Source organism: Pithys albifrons, chromosome 5, assembly GCF_047495875.1.
Source record: "Pithys albifrons albifrons isolate INPA30051 chromosome 5, PitAlb_v1, whole genome shotgun sequence".
NCBI classification, from domain to species: Eukaryota; Metazoa; Chordata; class Aves; order Passeriformes; family Thamnophilidae; genus Pithys; species Pithys albifrons.
The window spans coordinates 72,013,621-72,036,581 of record NC_092462.1 but is presented as its reverse complement, the minus strand read 5'-3'; positions in this window follow the sequence as shown (position 1 = coordinate 72,036,581).

The window sequence follows — 22,961 nt, the reverse complement described above, 5'->3', positions numbered from 1 at the left end:
TAATTTATTTTCAGATTCAGTCTTACTGTCTCATTTATAAGAATATTAAGCTGTGTAGGTCCAGAGAAAGCTCATTGAAGAGCTGAACAAAGACAGAGAGTTTGCAAAGTATAAGTTTTATTTGAGACTTAAACAGATAAATTATATATTGTCCCTGGAAGTGTTCAAAAAAACATGCAGATGTGGTGATTAGAGACATGGATTAGTGGTGAGCTTGGCAGGGTTGGATTGATGGTTAGGCTTGATGTTCTTAGGGATCTTTTCCAACCCAAACACCTCTGTGATTCTATGATGCTGTGATTCTATATGCCATGAAAGGGAGTGGAATGAGGCACCACCACTGGCACTGCTGGGAAAAAAGCTCAATGTATAAATGAACCCAAGAGTCTCTAGAACTTGCTATTATGGAGTGCATTATTTATTAAATTAAACTTTTCTAACCTTAAAGGATTTTTATTTGACTAATTTCATTAAGGTTCAATGATGAAGAAAGTGTGAAGTAATTTAATTTATTAACTGATTTACTGTTGACTTAGTGCACTAATATGCTTATTGAAATATCTGGATTTATTCTTTCTCAATTCAAACAAACACAAACCAAAGCAGTTGCAGAATTTGCTGTGTCTGCTGTTGGAACATGATGACTGTTCAGGCAGAAGAAGGGGTCAGATTGTTCCTGTGTCTTGTTTAGGCATGAAATGGGGAGAATGAGCAGCAAAGAAAAATTACATTTAGAGTTTTTTTCATATATAAGTTGAGAGCCAGTGTTGCTTTTCCTTTCCTGTAAGCCTGAAACACGTGATTTCCTTACTCCCACTGAGCACCAAAGTAAGTTGATTTCTAATTTAGGTCCAAATCATATTTTGCTATATAATGCCCTTCTGTGTGTAAGTGGTAAACCTCATTCTGGTTATTTTTTGAAAACAGAAGGTCTGTAAGAGATTTCTGGTTTCCTACTTAGACAGGTCCTTGGAGTAGGGGATTCAGAGAAAATTGGAAAACATCTGATAATAAGAGTTGTTCTTCAAAATTACCTTCTTCTGAAAATGCTGATTTGTTAATTTGTGTTTGTCTGAAGTTGGAGTTTTTTGGGAAAAGAGGCAGATATTGAGGACATGCGTAGGGAATATTTCCTTTTTTTTTTCCTCCTTTGCCTGATGAGTCCTCATGAAGTCTTTGGTATTGTGAATTTTATGATCTTTGAACACTCCTCCCAGTGGATATATATATTTTCCTTTCCATCAGAGATTTTCTCTGGCAGTTTTTTCAGATATAGCTATATTATAGAAAATACTCTGTATATTCCTGCAGATACATGTAGAGTTTTATAGCCAGAAAAAAATTTTAGAGCTTGAAATATCTTTGCACAGGTTTATTATGTCCTAATACCTGTTTGGTCAATGGTTGACAATTTCAGTGGTCCAAGAAACTGCAATATTGTCAGACTTTAAAATCTTCTACCTATTCATTGATTGTAATGTATAAAGGAGAAATTGATTTTTTTCTTCACAGTTAGAAAGGATTTTTTGAACCCTGAAAAGGCTGTTTTGGGAATCAGTATATTATTAGAAACATTGTGATAGTCAATAAGTTATTTGTTTGAAGTAAATATTAATAAGGGGGGTTCTTTGTCTTTAATTGTGACAAAGATTCCAACATTGAAGAGAGAATCAGGCTTATCTATTTTCCTGAGTCAGAATCTGATTTAAAAAGAGTGAGAAAATTACTGTAAATATATAGTAGAAATCATATTCCTCATGGAAGATTTAATTTAATTCATTCTCTGGAGACACCAGATTTTCTCAATTTAGGAAGAGATGAGATCTTCCTTTTGGAATTTCTGATTCTGCCTTTGCAGTTTAACTTTAGCCCAAGAATAGAATTGGATGACATCTCAGAATCTCAAAAATCCACCTTCCTTATGAGCTTAAATTACCCTTATGCTACAGTTACTTGAGGTAACTGTACTTTTCTGTACAATGACTTCTCAGAAGACAAGAAGGAAGTGTATTGATTGTGACACAATAAATAGGTTTCTCATTTTGTTGAGTTTGAGCCCTAAGAAAAGTGTAGTCTAGATCCTCATCTAGTGTTATCCAGCATTAACTTCAAAGGAGAAAGAAATATTAAATTGCATCAGGTAAGGATCTTTCTTCAGGATAAGAACAGTATCTTACAAGCATCCAAGACACTTCAATTTAAACATTGTATTGTGCTGCAACTGGAAGTTTCATCATGTAAATGGGAGGTGCAAAAGAAAATGCAGGTTGCTACTTGACAATTTTACAAATAATTTATATAATTATTTATTGCTGGAGAAGTTAATGTCACAATTGTTTGGTGAATAAAGTGGTTTCTTATGTTGTTAATGGACTTGTGTCACAGTTGTCAGCTCAAGAGAAGTGCTGGGTAATGGTAGTGTCCCCATTATCAATAGTTATTATTTATTAGGACTGTCACTGCAAGTGGTGCATAACGAATGTGAGTCAAGACAGGTTTTCCCTGGTAAGACTTGGATGAACTCATTAAACAAACCCTGCCTGAACCAGAAATTGGAAATAAGGGAAACGGAAAAAGAGAGGGCAGGCATAGTCAATAAAATTGTTTATTCAGAGTCTAACTAGAATATATGGGCAGGTGAAGAAACTCTACTTGGGCCTGAAGGGGGCTGGTAACATCCACAGGGGATAAAGAGGAGAAAGGAAGGAACAAAGATGCTAAACCAGGGTAGTGATGCTTCTTTACTGTGTCCTGATTCAGCTGATGTGTTACTACATGATTTCCTTATTAACTATAAACCACAACAAAGGTGTTGCTTCAGTTTGTGGGAATAGAAAAAAAGAAATAAAAATAGTTCCACTGCCGTCTGATGGAAAGAAGAATTAGAGCCATAATTCATGTTAATATTGCTGGTGATTTAGCTTTTTTATTGTTGTGTTTCCTACAGATAATATTCAGACTGAACTCTCAGATCCATCAGCTTAAAGCTTGTGGGAACTGAGTTTCCCAGCAGCATTGTTTGGAGTAATCATCAGACTCTATTTTCTTTCTTAATGAATTCCTGTGTCCCATATAATTTTGAGTTGATTTTCATGGAGAATCTAGTCTTGAAAAAGACTGTGAAATGAAAATATTATTATTATTCTGAAATAATTTCTGAACAATAGTGACTTCATTAAATAGATATCATGCAAATTAACTAAAACCAAATATTCTTAAACTTGTATGACTGCATAAAGTCATGTAAGTGCAATTCTGAAATAATATTGCTTGTCATATTCCCTATGAAGATAAATCTTGTGTATAGAAGTCAGACAGGCCATCAGAACAATTATGATTATTAGAATTCTTTATCTATTGTCCTGGAAATCAAGTTGCCAATTGTTTAGAATGTAATTCCCTCTAACTGTACAGTGGTCTGAAAAGTTTCACTATTGGACTTTACTTCCCTCAGAAGTGGGAAGATGCTGCCAGAATTCAGGGTGTTTAGAGAAAGCAGTTTTTTTAAGAAGGCTGGCCACAGCACATTTGAAGGTGATTGTGAGTTTCTTTGCAAAGGCCCCAAGGAAGCTCATGAAGGGCTTTAAATAATTCACAGGGCAAAAATGCATCCAGAGAACCTGAAGTCAATAAAGCCTCCAGCTCCTTATAGTACTTTGTGACTGAGTCCTAGTAGATTAATTCAAGCTCTCGGAAGCAAAGACACCACATTCTCAATGTGCTTGGGTGCAAATGTGAGATACCAGATGGGACTTAGCCCCAAGAGGGAGGACACCATAAACCCACAGTCAGAAAGCTGAAATAAGAAGTAGGATTGGTTTCTTTGGCATAAATAACACTTTTGCTCCCCTGCATTTCATGAGCCTACATTTCTGTTGTTGAATAACTTTGAGTAGAAAAAAGTGATAGAGTAGAAATCTGTGTGGGATGGAAGATAAATTTAGGTCTGTAATGAAGGACAGTTTGAATTATGAGCCCAGTGTATCAGCTGTTAAAGGCATTTTTCTTTGCTGCTCAAAATGCAGAAGTTTTGAAGTGTTTTCTACCCAACACTATTTCTTTCACTTGCTGTGGATGTTACGGGTTTCTTAAAAGGAAAAAGTCTGCAAATAATGTAAAAAGCTTTAAACTGAAGACATGAATGGTTTCCTACAGCCCATACTCAAGGGAAATGAAATCCAGCTCTGACCAAGCAGTTATTTTATATTAAAAACTATAACACTTCAGCAGATGCAAAGAATGTACAAGACAGCTCTGTACATTTCTCTTACTTGTTTTAAAGTTAATATCCAATTTTGTTCATTTTAACAAGCTTGTCTAAATTTACTAAGAAAAGAGACAACTTTCTGACTAATTAAAAACCTAATTGGAATATATTGAGCCTATTTATCCATGTTTTTCACCTTTCTGTCTGTACAGTTTAGCTGAGTTAGAGATGTTGAATCTTTGAACATAGATGTAAGGCTTTCATGCTATCACTGGTTATGTCAGTCATCCAGTTTACCTCCACATTTTTAGAGAAAAACACGAATCCCAAGACAGCACAAAGAATTAGTGTGTGGAAAATGTGATTGTTGCTTGTAATTTGGGCTAATGGTTTTTATTAGATAATTTCTAACAAGTTGCACTTGTTACAGTGGAGGTGGATCTGGAGTTGTTCAAGCTGTTCAAGTTTAGGTTGGATGGGGCTTGGAGCAACCTGGGCTAGTGGAAGGTGTCCCTGCCCATGGCAGGGGGTGGAACTGGAGTGTCTTTAAGGTCACTTCCAACTCAAACCATGCTGTGATTCTGTGGTTCTGTGAATATGAGTGACTATTCCATGCTCAGGATGCAGGTGAAGAAGCAAGAAAAATGGTGCGGTTTTGGGGAAAATTACTTCTCTAACTTCTCTTTCCAATTATTAGTAAATTAGTAATTAATCCACTTGCAGGGATGACGGCTCAGGGGAGCCGAAGTTTTCAGTACAAAGGTTTTTAGCTGAACTAAAACCTTTGTACAACCCTTGTTGATAAAGACCCAGAGGTATATGTGACGCAACCATCTCAACTGGCTAAACAATATTTTTAAATAGCTTCAAGAAGTGTGTCTATACAAGTGTAATTTATTAATCTTGGAGAAATTTTCCCATCATGTATCCTCTTATATTGCCTCCCTTTTCTACAACTGTCAGTTTTCCAGTTATCCTGTGGATTTCTGGGAGAGAATAAAAAGTGATTTGACCCCTACCAAAACCCAGCATCTTACAGGAGGAGACTACAGAGAAACTCCCTTTTAAAGGAACTCCTTCTCTTGCTGTAGAGAAATTCCCTTTTAAAGCCTGTCAGTGCTGTTTCTTACACAACTGGGAAGATTTGCTATCAAATTATCAAGGAGATACATGCTCAGCCCTGAAATGTTCAGTATAAAATCCAATGTCCTACAGAATCCAGCACTGGATATCTCAGAAAAAGGTGCAAGAATTTCACATTAGACTGAAGTGTAATAATCTATCCTTTACCTTTTGTCTTTTGCTAATCTCTAATATTCAAAGGTAAATTATAACTAAAGGATGGCTCTTAAAAACCTCTCAGAACATATTAAGAATAATTGCTACAGCTCTACATAGTAGTCTTACTGATGTCCAACCTTACCAATGTCCAGTTCTTATTACAGTCTGTTAAACAGGATGTGACTTTGGCTTTAAATAATGCTCTGAAACTGCTGCTCTGTGTTGGTTGAAGCAGAGGTGGGCTCCTCTCATGCCTGTAAAGAGTCCCAGGCATTATCCTTTAAGTGACTCATCCACCAGCTTCCTCATAAACCCTTTTAATAATTAAATAATTTGTAATAGGAAAAAATTATTTACTTTGTATCAGGTTCCCCTATCTTTTTGTCCTCCATGCTGGTTCACACTAATGTGAGAGATAGGGAAGGGAAAATAGAGCAAGGGATTTAATTTCATTTAACTTCCCACCAAGCAGTGCCAAGAAGATGTTAGAAGCAATAGAATCATGACTGCCAGAAGCCCCACAATCTTCTTCTTCTGTCCTGAAACTTCAGTGTGAGTGTAACATATTGATGGGTCAGGTCCTCAGCTCAGCTGGGAGGTGGCATGTTCAGAAGTTGTTGCTGGAACTCAAAGACTCCTCTGTCTGTTTGGCTGTGTCCATCCCTCCACCCACCCACCCATCCATTCCCATCTCCTTATGGTGTCAGCAGATGCTGAAGTGAGTCACAGCCTGTTTCCCCCTCTGAAGGCACAGTTGTGCTACTGAAGGAATGCAGAGAGCACTCTTGGCACAGAGGTCTTTAATGGCTGGCGTGGGCAAAAGAGCCCAGCTCAAAGCAGAATGAAATACAGAATTGACTAACAGAGCATCCAGAACTGACCACAAAGGAGAGAATGTTTGAAGAAGTTATTGGTTTAAAGTTGAGAGGTTATCAAGCCCGTTTATTCCCTTTTGGAAGTGAAGGCAAACACCACAACTCAGGGATTGGCAGGATTGTAGGACTGAAAACTCAGGCTACCTTTGGCTCCATCTGTATTGGATTCAGTGACACAGCATCTGGCACTGTTCCTCACAGTCTGGAAAGCTTGACTGCTCTGGGTAGAAAGAGGAAAGTTAAAAATATCCAGTCCATCCATGAATTTCCCAGAAAACCTCCTCTCATGGCAGTACAGGGAGTAAAGGAGCCAGGAGATACCAAAACCAGAGTGTTTAAATGGCACCAGACTTATAATTTTGACCATGGAATATTAGGTCAAGTATAAGAGACTTGGTTGCAGGAATGTGGTGGCCTTCATTTAAATCTTCTCATAGTCAAGAGACCTTTAAATAAACAACAGGGAGAAGGCTAAAATACACCAGTCATGTCTGAATACCCAGGCATGAAATCTGAGCTGGAAATCCTTTATGTGTGAAAAAGTCAACCCCCAGATTGCCTGTTAAGAACAAGCCTGTATGCATTGGTGCCAACACAATACTCAGGAAGGAAATCTGAGGGAGCTGGTGATTCTTAAACATCAGAATGCAAGGAGAATTGCTGAGGTTAATATTAGAGTCTCATAATTGCAGACCACTGAGAGTTACAGGATTCTAAAGACTAATTCATCAAAGTTGTATGTAATAAAATTCCTGAGTAGGAATTTATTAGAGAGCACTTAATCTCTCTAAAAAATGACCTAAACTACTACAAGAACTGTGTTACACTGAGTATTTTTAGCTGAGAAACATTAGTTTGATGTAGCAACAAATTCCACTTAGTTCTCAAAACATCAGAAATAAAATGATGATTACAGTAAGGGAAAATTCTATATTCTCAGTAAAAATTTAATCACTAATTTAAAATACAACCCCCCTGCAACTAACCCATGATTATTGCCTAGTCAGGTTTGTTTTGTGCAAAGCATTTGTGACCAACAACAAAATTTGCGAATGCTCAAAATGAAACCAAAGGAAGTGGGAAAGTCCAACAGGCATTGGCATCAAAAAACTATGATACAGGACATCTTAAGACCAGATCTGTCTTCCCCCAGGTGTGGGGATCATAGGAAGGGGAGAGCTGCTTGTGCTTGTATGAAGAAAGAGAAGAAGAGACAACTGCTGATGAAGAAGGTGAGGCAACAGCCCATGTCAGATGCAACGGAACTGCAAATTGTGATGGCAAGGAGTAGTCTACCTGTCCAGGCAAAGCTTGAGAGTGGAAGTGAGAAAACAGGTGTCAGTGCATATCTAGGTAGAGAGGAGAAATGGTCATTAATGACAGGCATACTGATACCACCCCAAACAGTGTGAGGATGAAAAACAGGCTGCAGGTCCCTTGTCCTTTGTCAGCCACAGCCTGTTTGTCACTGCTGTAAAAGGCAATGGAACTTTCCTTCTCTTGAGGTTAGAAAGAAAACTTGAAAATCCAAATACATTAACAAACCAAGGTAATATATCATAAGCAGTAAAGGAGTTAGACAAGGGACCTTCTAAATCATGAATGTTTACTAGTAACTGAGTCTGGATTCCAGAGTTTGTAAGATTACTAATTTCAATGTTGAAAAGGGCTAAAACAAATTAAATGTGGAAATATATCACATCAATCTGTTGATTTATTTTAGACAAAGTAAAATAATTGGTAAGACATGGAAACAGACACCATCAACAAAGGAGTAGAAATAAAAACCCCATGAGATTAATGGGAGCATAGCTTCAAAGAAGCTTGAGTAAAATAAAACCATATTCTATTTGATGGAATTTCAGGTCTAGCCAGAAAGATCTGTTTGTGATAGAGAATCTTTGGTTTTCTCAGAGCATTTGAATATGACTATCTGACATTTGAATAGAAGAAGCTTTACATACATAGAATGAACAAAGAGCAGTAGGTGGATTAATAACTTTATAACAGAAGGATCTCAAATTAAGTTCTTAATCAGGACATGTCATTAAAGAAATTATTTCTCACGGGTTCCAGTCCTTTATCAACTACTTAGATCTTCTGAAATCATGAATACAGCAGAGAGACTGCTGGGATATAAACAATGTTGGCATGATCTGAGATGCCTTGGAAAATGGCCACAATTCACCAGAATATATTCTGATGTATTTTGGATGCAGTGATACATTTGGGACTAGAGAAATCAGTTTTTCCTGCAGGATCCAAGAGTCTTCTGGAGCACAGAAGCACAGAGAAGATTTAAAAATTATCTCAAACAGTCTTCTCAGTTTTCATTCAATGATTTTTCAACAATAGACTGCAATAGAGCTCCTTTTCTGTTTTGCTTTTGCTTTTGTTTTGTTTTAGTACTCAGGAGAAATGTTCAGTCATCTATGAGTTCTTGAGACCTTGGGGTTAACTCTCCAGACAATATTTTAAACAGCTTTTGTGCTTTGGATCTTTAGATTCTCTTAGCATGGAAAAATTCTCAAAAGGAACTTATTTTCAAAATTAGTTCTCCCCCATTCTACTCTCTTGTACTTTGTGGTATTTAATTATTTTTTGTCTGTAAGAGAGAAGAAAGGAAGACTGGCTTGAGAACATTGTAGAGCTAAAGAGAAACCCCACTGAATTATTTTCTTGTGTTACTCTTTATGCATGATGGGGCTGAGGGAGGAACAGCAATTTGGCAGCCTCTTACAGCAGTTTATAGGAACAATATTGAAGTAATGATCAGTCAAATTGCATAAATTATGCTTTTCTTTCCACAGAGAGATTACTGCATTATTCCTCACCATCCATAAAAAATAAGCTACATATGAAGAAAAGGAAAAAAAAAAGATAAAAGTAAAGCCTGTATACCATGCAAGGAGAAATAGTACTGACTGTAAGAAAAATAAAATAGGACATACCAAGCCTAGCTAAATCCTAGGCAGATGTGAGAGATTTTTGGCTGCCAGGTGAGCTTGACTCATATCTCCTTCTTAATAAAAATGGTATTTATACTCCATCAGCCCCTTCAGGTGTTCTGGTAGACTTATTCCAATAATTTTACCATTATAATAAATTGGGTAAAATCCTATTTTGTGCCATCTTTCTTGCTTAGAGATGCAGAATGGGGTAGTTATTGCTGAATGGTGAGTTACCCTCCAGGTCTCTGTTATAGTTAGAAGGAATTTTTTTTTCTCTTCCTCCATTTGCACATTAAGGGTGAGACATTCAAAGGAATATGACAGTCAGCTATTCAGCTTGCAAACCTGTGGGAGTGAAATAGGATCATTTATGCCTTTAATCCATAAAGGATCTCTAAATGGATAGCCCAATGGGAACATTATTACTGAGATGTCCTGGAAAGACAAGACCTTCCTAAGGTGTTTTGCAGTTATAACCTGCCATTGCGACTTTTAATTGCTTCTGTTCAGGATTATGTGGAGGCTCATCCAGTGAAACCACATCAAGACCTATGAATATGGCAATTCTTTAAGGCTGTGCTCAAAGCATCCAATAAAGCAATGCTGCTCTCATGCGGGCACAGATTTGAAGCACCTTTATTGATTGCAAGTGCTCCAAGTTTAAACTTGGACAGCTGATTCTCATTTTGCTAATACTGGAGTGGTACAGGCCATTTCTCTTTTTAATTTCTTTGTGTTTGAGGGATTTAGGGTTTTATCTGGTGGATTTCAGTGGCAGTGATTTTTCTCACACATCAGGTAGCAGTATCAATACTAGAACAGAACCAATAAAAATCAGTGGGGCTTTGATTTCAAACCAACATCAAGGACCGATACTGTCAGATCTGTGAACACAGATGTTACAAAAAGACAGAAAGAAAGAAACAAGGAAAGAAGGGAAGGAAGAAGGAAGGAAAGGAAAGGAAGGCAGGGAAGGAACTCAGGGAAGTCAGGCAGGCAGGGAGGAAGGCAGGAGGAAATGCAGGGAAGGCAGGGAAGGAAGGCAGCAAGGCAAAGAAGGCAGGCAGGAAGGAAGGAAGGAAGGAGGGGACAGAAGGAGGAAGAAAGAGAGAGAGAGGGGAAGAAAGAGAGAGAGAGGGAAAGAAAGAAAGAAAGAAAGAAAGAAAGAAAGAAAAGAAAGAAAGAAAGAAAGAAAGAAAGAAAGAAAGAAAGAAAGAAAGAAAGAAAGAAAGAAAGAAAGAAAGAAAGAAAGAAAGAAAGAAAGAAAGAAGAAAGAAAGAGAGAAAGAAAGAGAGAAAGAAAGAGAGAGAAAGAAAGAGAGAAAGAAAGAAAGAAAGAGAGAGAAAGAAAGAAAAAGAGAAAGAGAGAGAAAGAAAGAAAAAGAGAGAAAGAAAGAAAGAAAGAAAGAAAGAAAGAAAGAAAGAAAGAAAGAAAGAAAGAAAGAAGAAAGAAAGAAAGAAAGAAAGAAAGAAAGAAAGAAAGAAAGAAAGAAAGAAAGAAAGAAAGAGAGAAAGAAAGAAAGAAAGAGAGAAAGAAAGAGAGAAAGAAAGAAAAAGAGAAAGAAAGAAAGAAAGAGAGAAAGAGAGAAAGAAAGAAAGAAAGAGAGAAAGAAAGAAAAAGAGAAAGAAAGAAAGAAAGAAAGAAAGAAAGAAAGAAAGAAAGAAAGAAAGAAAGAAAGAAAGAAAGAAAGAAAGAAAGAAAGAAAGAAAGAAAGAAAGAAAGAAAGAAAGAAAGAAAGAAAGAAAGAAAGAAAGAAAGAAAGAAAGAAAGAAAGAAAGAAAGAAAGAAAGGAAGGATATTTGTGGAAGAGGCTAATGCTTCAATATTGAGTACAATTTCACCTGATTTTACCGATATCTTTGAGCTTAATTCAGTGTTTAACTCTATTTCCTTGATAGTGCAATCCTGTAGAAAATAATGAGATTGCAGCAGGTAAAATTGGTTGTTCAGAGCAAGCAGTTTTTATCCTCTCCCTGTTTCGAAATGACCAGTGTCAACCTACTGCAATTGTCTTTGCTACTCCATGCAGAATATTAATTAAGGAAGCTGACTTATCCTTTCCTAACTCTTTCCTTATTCAAACATTGAAACCAGTGCTAATTAGTCTGGTTATATAAATACAACAGTCTCCAACTGGTTTGCTTGCAGCTCCATTTACTTCCTATACAAAGAACTCTTTCTTGCCTTGTTTTTAGTGTGTGCATGTGCATAAATGTGGTTTTGCTTCAAAATAATTGTTCTAATGGCAAAAATCCTCCCTCCAGTAATTGCCAGAGATTCCCTTGTGTACACAGCTCTGTGTGTTCTGCCCAGACATGGAAATGTGGCTGTACAAATGTTTTAGGGGATGTTTAACACTTTTTTTTTTTAAGACCTGAAACTTGCTTGGTGAAACTGTGCTGCTTCAGTTTTCAATTCAACTTCTCACCAGAGACAGGTCAGAGCTGGAAGCTGTGAGCAATCCTGACAGTTTTCAACAGGTGTGGGTGAAGATTGAGCACACTGAGGAAAATTTTCTTCCTCCTTTCTCCTCATGCTGTAAGGCTGTGGCAATATCAGGAGTCCTGTTTTATTTATTCTTTAGAAAATTGAGTGGTGGACATGCCTGACCCAGCTGTACAGCTGATAAGTTTAGTAGTCTGAAAGGCAAAGTTCTCTTTGATGATGCAGCTCTCCTGGTGTCCATTAAACTGGGCTACAACTGTAGTTTATAAAGCATCTGATATCCAGTGAATAATAATAACATTAAACTGGGAAAGGGGAAATGAAGATTAGAGCAAACTAAGAAAGGAGAAGCTGCACAAAGGAGAGAGGGAGGTATACAAACACCAGGATGAACTGGTTATCTTATAAACTCATTTGACCTCTGGAGGTGACTCTCCACTGATGTCTCTGTAGTTGGTTGGGGTCCCAGAGTGGACAGTTTAAGCTTTTGCCTCAGGCAGATGGACTGTGGTCATTTCCACCTGAACTCTCTCCTATTGTCCCTGTTGCCTTCCACATCACCAAGGAGGAGGCAGCAGGAACTGCAGTTCTCTCTCTGAACGAGGGGATGTGAAACAGCCCAAAGAGTGTGGTGGGCACAGCTGGTGTCTATGCCAGCCCAACCCCACTTCCATCTGCGACTGCCCAAGGGCCACACTGGCTTTTGAGGAGCAGTATCTGTGAGGATCAGTATCCTCTCTTTGGGGATACTGATGACAAATGCAAAAGATTTGGCAAATTGGTTGTAGTGAAATAGTTTCCTCCCACCTCCTTCCCTTTCCCTCAATGAGAGTCCTTATCACAATCACTTCATATTTTAGGGTTATTTGGTATGAAATCTGGCAGTCAGTATTGGTAGTCCTCAAGCCTTTCATTATTCACTGCTCTTTTGTACTATTTGGCATATTTTAAAACTAGGGATATTTTAGACACTCTTTTTAAACATCATTCTTTCACCTATTTTCCTCCTGAACTTGATATTTTGTTTAAGCTTTTCTGTTCTTGCTCCAATTCTAGCTACAAAACAAATTAGTCCAGAACATGCTTAATGTTATTATTATTCACTGGATATCAGGTGCTTTGTAAACTCCAGCTCCTGGCATTATCCTGCTTTAGCAGAGCCCTTTTCATCACCTATCTAACACCACAGTTTAATTGGTTTCCAGCTCACTGCACATCCCTCTCTCTCACATGTACACACACACACAAAACACTTCCCTCCCTGCTCAGGCTGAACGTAAGAAATCCAAGCCTGCAGCAAAGCTGTGCCTGTTAGAGCCAGTGGACCTGGCACTGATGGGTATATTGATTTTCTACAACTTCCAGGGAGGTAAAAACAAACATTTTATCATTGACTGTACTGTATGTTCTTCTTAAGTCCCTCCTGCACACTGCAGCCCAGGCTCTTTGTTCAGTGTGGGACTGCAGTTTGCCTCTTCATTTTTGGAATTCAGCATCATACCTTGAGTCTGAAGAATAATGTCTGCTTCTGCTGGAAATGCAACAGAGAGTTTGAAAAATACATTTTGTTATGGTTCTTGCTTGGAATCCATTTTTGTGCTACATGATTTTATTTGTAATCTTATTGTAGTTTCCTCAGAATTCATGTGACACAGGACATCACCTTTATCCTCCAATTTATTGTTAAAAAAAGATATTAAAGTTACACAAGCATCTGATTCCAGTGGGAAAGCCCGTTTAGGTTTAAGATTTAAGATCTGGGATTAAATTATGTGTTTGGGGGCAAACCAGCAGGCTGTAGCTATAAGATCAAGGCTACAGCTGATATGTCCTATTTTGAGTTTTCTGTCTTGTCAGGGTCTTAAAACTGCACACTTACAGAAAGATAGTTTCTAAAAAATTTACCTTGAAATCATGTATGTCATTAAAGGCCTAAATTGTCCTGCATATGTTGAGTCCTGAACCTGTTATTTTTAAATACCTTTGTATATTAGGAGTGAGGAATATGGGAACAGAAGCCATGGAAAGGCTGTTTTGCAGGACTATCATTTTGGTCAAGCCCCTGCAGCATCTCCCCTTCTAATTCTCCTCCCATGTGCAACCAACTCTGAAGTTCAAAGAGCTTGGTGCTTCCCTCTCTTGTTTCTCATCTTACCTTAACCTTGTGTGTCCTGGGGCTCAAACTGTGCCTAATCATTCCATGGTGAGATATCTCTATTACTTTGCAGGCTCTGGGTGCTGGTCTATCACATTTCTGATGCCATGGCTGGGATTTTCACATGTGATTCCTCCTGTCTGAGCATGGTAGAAGCTTGTAGGCTACTCCTTCTTCTTGCACTCAATCCTTTCTTTCAAGGTGATGAATCTTTTCTGTCTAAACCAATAAATCACATTTGGGCTTTGCAGAGTACTGTTCCTCTACTCTCGGCTCTCCAGAGCACCTTTGATTTAGTGGAAGTCCAAGGCTATTTTATGATCCAGGGAGGCAGGTGAGTCACAGCTCTGCTGGCAGCACATCTCCCAGCTCAGACACTTGGAGTGCTGGGCTCTGGAGAGGGGAGCACTGTGCCACTTCTCCAGCCTGAGCATGAGCTCAGCACCTTTATTACCTCAAATAAGGTACAACCAACAGCAGTTAAATCCCAATGGTGAAAGGAAAGCCTCAGTCTCATTTGAAAGGCTCTACTGTCCAGGCCCAAACTCCCTGTCAGTACCCCTTCTCATCTATTTTCCATGGGTTTGCATCCTGTTCCTGTTCTACCTCAAAGTGGTGCTGAACATGACCAAGAGCTCCTTGAATCAGGTACCTTTTATTACATGCTGGCAAAATATCAGAGTATTGGAACTTGCTTTCTTTGTTGTTGTTTTTCTTCTTTGTATGTCAGATTGGTTGTTAATTAGGAAGTTAGAATCACTAAGGCTGGAAAAGACCTTTAAGATCATCAAATCCAAGATGGGCCAAGTGGACCAGAAGCTGCAGGAACAGGTAGGTTGTTTTGTTTTTGGGGGTTTTTTTGTTTGTTTTTCCTTTCTTTCACATTCCTTGCACAGATGTGTGGAATTCCTGTCTCCAGCTTTCACATTTGGTTTAGCAAATTTGGAATATATCTATAAGCCCTCACTTTCTCAGCCACTGAGATGTGTGAATCAGCACTCATAACTGTTTTAATTGGCAACTGAATGAAAAATGGGTGATCTGAAACGAGCAGCAAGAGATCTTCTAGGTATTAGCCTGTATTTGTAATTCACAAAGACATGGAAGGAAAACAAAGAATCAAGTTTTCTTGTTTAGGTACAATTTTCTTTATGCTGCAAGACAAGGCGTTTCTTTGGATATATGTAGAGAAGGAGGCACCATACTTATAACAAATTCATCTTCTTCCTTTAAGAGAGCAGTCTGAGACAGTCAGAGGACGTGTGGGTTAAAGGAAGGCAGTTTCTGTCAAGTGCTTGATCGGGAAAGAGTAACAATTAGAAATGAATGCTTTACTTTTGCAAGCCAAATATTAGCACATTTATTACTTTCAAAAATTATTATGCAAAGACTACAATAATTGCCACTAATAAATACATTAAAAGTAATGGGCCATGATACCTATTACCTTGATAATGATTTTTGGTGTCAGAGACTGACATATTGCTTTGATACATCGAAGTCCCCATCTTTCTTTGGTTGCAGTTTAAACTGGAAACAAAATGTTTTGCCAAGAGATGAATTCACTGCATTAGCCCTGATTTATTTTAATAAACACATAGAACAATAGCTGAGAACAAACATTTTTTGTAGCAAATGTAATTAGCCAGCAGAGTTTTTCACAGAGAGTAGTTGCCCTTCATCGAAGGCAAAGCTCAGGGTGCCTGTTCTCCCAGCCAGGTGTGTAAATACAGAGAAGCCAGAAAGATGGTCAGTACATTGTGTCACTGCTCAAGACACCCAAACCCTTGCTCTGTGCCGTGGGGTTGGGATTTTTCTTTGTCTCAATCATTTCTCCATCCATAAAGCCAAGGAATGTGGACAATTTACTATATCACTGAGGTTTAGTTCATTAATACTCATTAATGAGATGACAGGCACTGATGTGGAAAAAGGGGCACATAAGGATGTGGACAGACAATTCTGCAGAGCTGTTATTGTTGAAGTACCACTTTCCCTCTATCCAGCAGTTGAAGAACACACATTTCTCCTCCTTTAAATGTTTCCAGGGTAATGTACCTGGTCACTCACTTGCTGTCAACTGTGATGCTATTTAAGTTTTCTGATTGTTCTTTGAGGTTTGTTTTAAGGAGTATTTCTGTGTTTAGAAATGCAATTAAACGGGTGACTAGCATTCCACCAGATGATATATCAGAGTCTTTCATAACCATGAGAGAAGGATGTAATTAAGATCTCTGACACAACAGGGAAACCTGCAGATGTTACAGTTCTCTCATGAGCTCTTTTTTAGGATAATAGCCATGCCTTGTGAGGTGGAGTCTGAGAAGACACCTCAGACAGCCAATGGTAATATTGAAATTGTGACAGGTTTTGTACAGGTCATGATGCAGAGAGCTGAGAGACCTGGCTTGTTTTATTTTCCTTAAGAAAACTGTTTAGTCAACTTTACTAAGGCCTTCTTTCATCTTTTTGCTTTCAATCCTTTCTCAACCAACACCCAATAATGAGCTACAAGCATCAATTCTGTTGATGTATCTTTAGGAGTTTGCATATTAATATGAAATACAAGGTTCAGTGTATAGAAGAAACTTCCTAAAGAAATTTACTCATTGTCTGCCCAAGTGGGGGAGAGCTGTTAATATCTTTCTAATGCCCACTCAAGTGCAAGAGATAGCACCTATTTTTCTGAAGGGCCATTATCATTTCCAAGGCAGTAAGGACAGTCAATATCTGGAAAGAGGAGTGCTGAAACTGCCTCCTAAATAAATTAAGGATCAATAGTGTTTGGTGGGAGAAAGGAGGATTTTAATCTAAATGGAACCCCAGGGAGATTTAAGAAAAGGATTGAACATAAACCCCCGAACACTTTGCCAAGAAAAGCCTGTTTCCTGATATAGCAACCTGAGCACAGGGAATGGGCAAGGGAACATGTCACTGGGCAGGGGAGTAAAGCAAATGCCAACAGAACATCAGACAGGCACAAAGAGGGACAGAGATTTGATCTGAAGATCATTAGATTAAACATCTTTAGCTCTTTTCTTCTCCTTCCTCCCCACGTGTCTTTATCTTTATAAATCTTTGTCACTGTGTTGTTGGTTCGATGCTGGAGGTTAATTTTATTTGTTTTCACCAAAAATGGCTCTGGGTGGATCATAAGTGGAGCTTTGTGTAGTCAGAAATGGGATGGATCTTCTCCCTCACACAAAGCCCAGCACCCTGACCCCCTCCTGTAGTCAGCCCAAGGTACATCAATCCAACTCATGCTGGACAGAAGGAGGCCTGGCACAGGAGCTGAGGGTGGAAAATCTTCCTGGGCTCAGCATTGCACCAAAACCCAAAAGCTTCCTGGGTTTGAGAACACTTTAGAGAGTGTGGTTGTGACCTACAGGTCTCACTGAGTCTGGGGCATTTCATGGGAAATCTCTCCACAGGGAATGGTCTTGAAATTACAAACCTTTGTTTAGATCTTCCTCCTGGATAAAGAGGGAAAAATTAGTAGGAATGCTGCTGAAATAGCTGAAAACACCATAGATGCAAAGAAAAAAATGACCTTCCCCATATTTTGTGTCCATGCTTTGAATTGTGAAATCTCCTTATTCCAGGAAGCTGTGTGATTAATTAAAGCTTTTACAGAAATCCTTGACTAAATATATTCTAATTTAAAATTTGAGAATAAATGTCACCAACATTTGGACCAAACTTGAGCATGTACATGTTTCAATGAACTTACATTATGCACACATACTCTCTTTAATTTGACATTTAAAATTATATCTATTAAAGGGGAAATATAAGACTTTTTTTTTTTTTACTTAAAATCACAATCACTTTCCTTGCACGTTTTCTGTCAAATCATTTAATCTTTACATATTGGGATGTGTCTAAATTAAGAAAGCAAAATCTTGATCTTTCAGATCTTTCTTCTTTTCTGAAAAAAATTAAACATGTTTAATGTGAAACTACTGAATAGCAGCTGGAACTGTGTTGGTTACAGATTTTTATGAAGTTAATTTAACTGACTGATAATGTGTGGGTTTCTATTTTAAATTAACTTATTTAAATAGAATATTAAGCTTTAAATAAACATTTTCTTAGGCAACGTGGAAAGATTTATTTTAACAAAATTTCAATACTCTGTACTCAAACAAAAACTGAGGCAAAAATATGTGAAGATAAAAAAGTGGCATTGTTGGGTTAAAAACTCAGAATTAAACTTCTCAAAGACAATGAAAATTTGATTTTAATTAAGCAGTTCATCAGTAATTCATAAGATCTAAATTAATCTAAACTTCAGTAATCTCATTAGAACCCTGACCAGAAATTTTTACCAACTTTAACAGAAAATTCTCTTATTTTATTCTTTTATTGGCCTTGAGAAGATACAAGTGTCCAAAGCCAAACAGAGATATTATAACAAAAGCATTTTGCAGCTGAAGGAAGAAAAATCCCTTTTTGCAAATGCAACACTGCTATTTGGGCAAGAATCCATCCCCTCCCATCAAGAAAATGAAGAATAAATTTTGCATTTCATGAGGCAATTAAGTAAATTTTCTTGAATGGTTCCCCTCAACATACAAATAAAAATTCTGTTACTTCTCTTGCAAAGCATCTGTGAATGAAAAAACCCTCAGATCATTTATGGCCAAGTAACATGAGTGTATCTTTGCATTTTCACAGTTCTGTATAACACAAAAATCATCCAGTCAAAAATACTCACACCCTTAACTTCACACTGGCAAATATTCTGATGGGATGATAAGGTTTCTAACAAATATTTTCTTATCAGAGATTAGAAGTGTTGCCAGAACTATTCAAAATGAGAAACTTCTTATTGTGTTACAATATCACACACCTTTTTTTTTTCCCTGAACATTTCCATCTCATGCAAAACTAACACAGAATTTGCATTACATTTTTTTTTCTTCCAGCTTCCAGTTATATCTCAAGCTGTTCTTCTGTTTCAAAAATGAGAGAACAAAGATATTGTTTCTGCAATCTGAAACTGTCACTTTTTTGGCAGCTCATGATGAATTAGTATAGTATAATATATTGTAGTATAATATTTATTTAAGCAAGGCATGTGATTTTTCATCTGGTCTTTTGGCAGTCTTACAGCCCTTGATCTTGGAAGAAGCAGGAAGGTTATATCCTCAAAGGAACTCGGGTATCTTAAGGTATAAATATATATATTTAGGCATCTTATAAATAGGAACTTCACAGTGTCTTCAGATATCACAAGTCAGGTGCTTTATTCTCTCTGAAAGTAAATGGTGGAATAGCTTAAAAATTTGCATTCTGTTGAGTATTATCTGTTTTCTGTGGGCTTTGTATATACTTGACAATTAAAGGAGAAAAAAGAGGACACTAATGTACCTCCACAGCTCAATGGTTAAAGTAGGATGAGTACAAAGGAGTTTATAAGGTTTTGTACATAGCTAGAATGGGTAATAGGTGTCTAAAATGCACAGAAAGCTTATGGACTTATGGACTGTGAACTGCAACATGGCAGTCTACAATTGTGGAGTTTGACAATCTGGACCACATTTGCATACAGTTAGATTTTCTCTTTCATCCTTCTTTCTTTCCTCCTTTTGGCCTAGGGATTGCACATGTCCTGTTAAAACAAGATTATTCCACCCCTGAGCTGGTGACTGAAATTCTCTCCCAGTGGGTGGGAGTTGCAGTTCTGAGTCTCCAATAGGTAGTGGAAGAAATGGGATGCAACTCTCTCCTGTGATCCTCCTGACCCCAGAGCAATCTCTGGACAACGGAGATGTTCTCTGGCACTGAGACAAGATGACTTCCAGAGTACCCTTCCAACCTCATCCATTCTCTGATTCCTTGGAAACTGAAGACAATTCCATGTCCCAGCTTGGATTTTGACGCAAACATTGTAGGCATCATTCAGAGAAGCTGAGAGGGTTTTGAATCTTCAGTGAATGGAAATGACAGGTCAAGTTCAGATCAAAAAGAGGACATAGTGACAGGATAAGGGGGAATGGCTTCAGTGTGAAAGAGAGCAAGGTTAGATTGGATATTGAAAAATTTATTTGCTGGAAAGGTGGGCAGGCCCTGGCCCAAGTTGGGCAGAGAAGCTGTGGCTGTCCCATTCCTGGAAATGTCCAGGACCAGGTTGGACGGGGCTTGGAGCAACCTGGGCTGGTGGAAGATGTCCCAGCACATGTCAGGGGGTGGAACTGGATAGTCTTTAAGATCCCTTCCAACCCAGGCAATTCTGTGCTTCTGTAATTCCATGAAATATTGCTTTGTGCCAGGACATGCTTCACTTCAGCTTTTTTTTTTTCATGTTTTCTATCTTAGGAAGGTTTTCTGGTGGTTCTTCATTTCCTTTCCTTGTAGAAGAGACATGGACTAAAATTTAGATGCTATAATAATGAAGATTCATCCTATGGAACCATAATTTCTTATTCTCACTCCCTAGGCATCCAGTGTTGCAATCCATTTCCAAACAGCATAATAATAGATTTTTACCTTTGGTCTGATAGGTCATGGACTCTCTTGTTTTCTCACTTCTTATAATACCTTATGACTTTTGGTACAATTGAGTTTAGGATGCCCCCCAAAATGAGAACTTCTTAATGTAAGGAGAAAGATAGTAGCTAATCTAAATATTGGAAATATGACCTTGTGAACAGTCTAAGTGAAATAAAAAATGCAGAACTAAAAACTGATTTATTTTGAACTGAAGTGTCAGATATATTAAAACTTTTAAGGACATGTCTGCCTTTCCTTTCAGAAATGGCCTATGAGAAATAAAATAAACTAGGAGTAATCACTTCATTAATATTTATCCAACATAATGATATCATCAACCCAGCTTTGAAATCAAAGGTAGTTAATAAAATAGTTATTGAAAATAAAATAGAGGTGACTATCGGTGGGTCATTTTTAATTATTCATCATGAGGAAAGAATTAAGCTTTGTAATACCATGGTCTCATGTTCCAATGAGGACTGCTTGCTCAGTGGTCTGCTGTTTAAAAAACACATCGTGACCAAGAAGAAATAGTGAGTAATACAACCAATAAGTACTCTAATCCAGAGTAAAAATATGATACAGGGCAAGCATTGGTCTCTGAAGTACAAGGCATTTTAAACAGATGTTAAGTCATTTTACCTCTAATTCTGTAATTCTAATTCTTACTCACTGTGGGTCAGTGATAAGTCAAAATAAATTTTGGCTGTTCTGTAGCTTTCCATAGAGAGGCTCAGAATTTAATGCAAAATCTAGTGAGAAACTCCCTGTGCTTCAAAGCAGCACAATCAGAGTATCAGGGATGGCATTAATTTCTATCGAGTCTTCTTTTCTAGTCTATAGCAGATTCTTGAAGATGGAAAGTGAAGGAAGGTGGCAAGACAAAATTCATTGTATTGTTTTGTGAATTCTTCCCATTCATTACAAACTTCTGCAACAGATAGAGAAAAAAATGACATAAGATTATGCTTTTCTGGAATATTTTATTATTCTGAAAGATCAAAATTTATCATCCTACAAAATCAGAGCAGTTTCTCTTCCAGGTACATGTTTCTGAGGTGACTAATAAAGGAGTTCAAACTTGTATAAAAGATAAAGGTGCTGGCTTTTTGTTCCTAAGTGGAACAGAAGAGCAGAGTCATGTATCACATACAAACTTTGAGAAGTAGAAATGAGGAATTACTTTTTTTTTTTGCTAAGCATTAACAACAAAAGAGAATTTTTGCTTTCATTCACAAAAGGAACCTGTTTTTATTTTAGAGTTATCACATCCCAAAATATTGTGATAAAATCCTCATAAATACTATTCCAACAGGTACAATCCTTAAAGTGAAACATGATGACTACAGTTTCCTTCCCACCTGCCCCAAGATCTAGACTAAATAATTTCTTTCATTATGGATATTCTTCACTGCTAGCAGTTCAAGCATGTAGAATCATACACTGGAGTCCCCTTGCAGCAGCATGAAGCACTTCTGTGAAATATTTGAGTGTCATTGTCAGTCTTTAGAAATCTCATTTCTGTGGGAGCAAGATGCTTCCATGAAAATGTGCTCATCTTTCCCTCTTAATGCTTCTCATTTAGACCTGCCCAGGCAAGAGTGATCGACTCATTGACCAGTTTTGTTTCTTAAATCTTCTGGTCCTTTTTACATCTCATTCTTTTCATTTATTAAGGAGAAAATAAACTGTCCTTATGATCTAACCTGCTTGGTTTGCATTAATCATTACTTGAAACTCAGTACTCTTCATTCTGGGTAAAATCAGAGAGAAAACTTCGTTGTGGATTTCACCCTATAAATCTTTACTGTGATGTCAGTCCCCTTGACTTGAATAGGGACCAGCTGCACAAGAAACCGCAATTGCCATGAATGGGGATTTGCAGATGAAGGTTCGTTGCCTTTCTCTGATGCTGAGGTGGTATTGATTTGCATCCCCAGTGCACTTCAGTTTACAGCTAATGAGGGTCCTGATCAGCCGGTGTGTTTTGTACATCCCTGTTCAGTCGATCGTCCCCTACCAATGGAGTGTTGAACATTATTCTGGTGGCAGAAATACATTATGCAATTTGTATTTCCCATCCTACGGTGTTAATTTGTGACTGTCCACTTCAGATGCCACACTCTTTTACTTTGCTGTTGTTATTGATCTTTTATTAGTGTAATAAAACAGGAGATGCACTGTATATTTGCATTTATATAATTTCTGGGGAAGCTTTCTTAATGCAGAGCACTTCAGTGTCTCACTGAAGTATTAGAGTGAGATTGAAAATATCCAAGTTCTGCTTCTGTCCCTGTTAATTATTTACAAAACAAGCTGACTTTGATTACACTTGGATGACATACTCTTATTTCACTATTCATTACCATGGAAAAGCAGAAACACCATTACAGGAATCTAGAAATAATTACTTATTTTCCATTATATATCCAGCTTCTGCACAATTTTAAGAACTCAGAACTTTTCTTTCTGTTTGATTTCTAAGTGATGTATTTTTTTTTAATTTCAAGGACAACAATTAGGTTTATAAATTCCTTCCACGTCAACTTGAT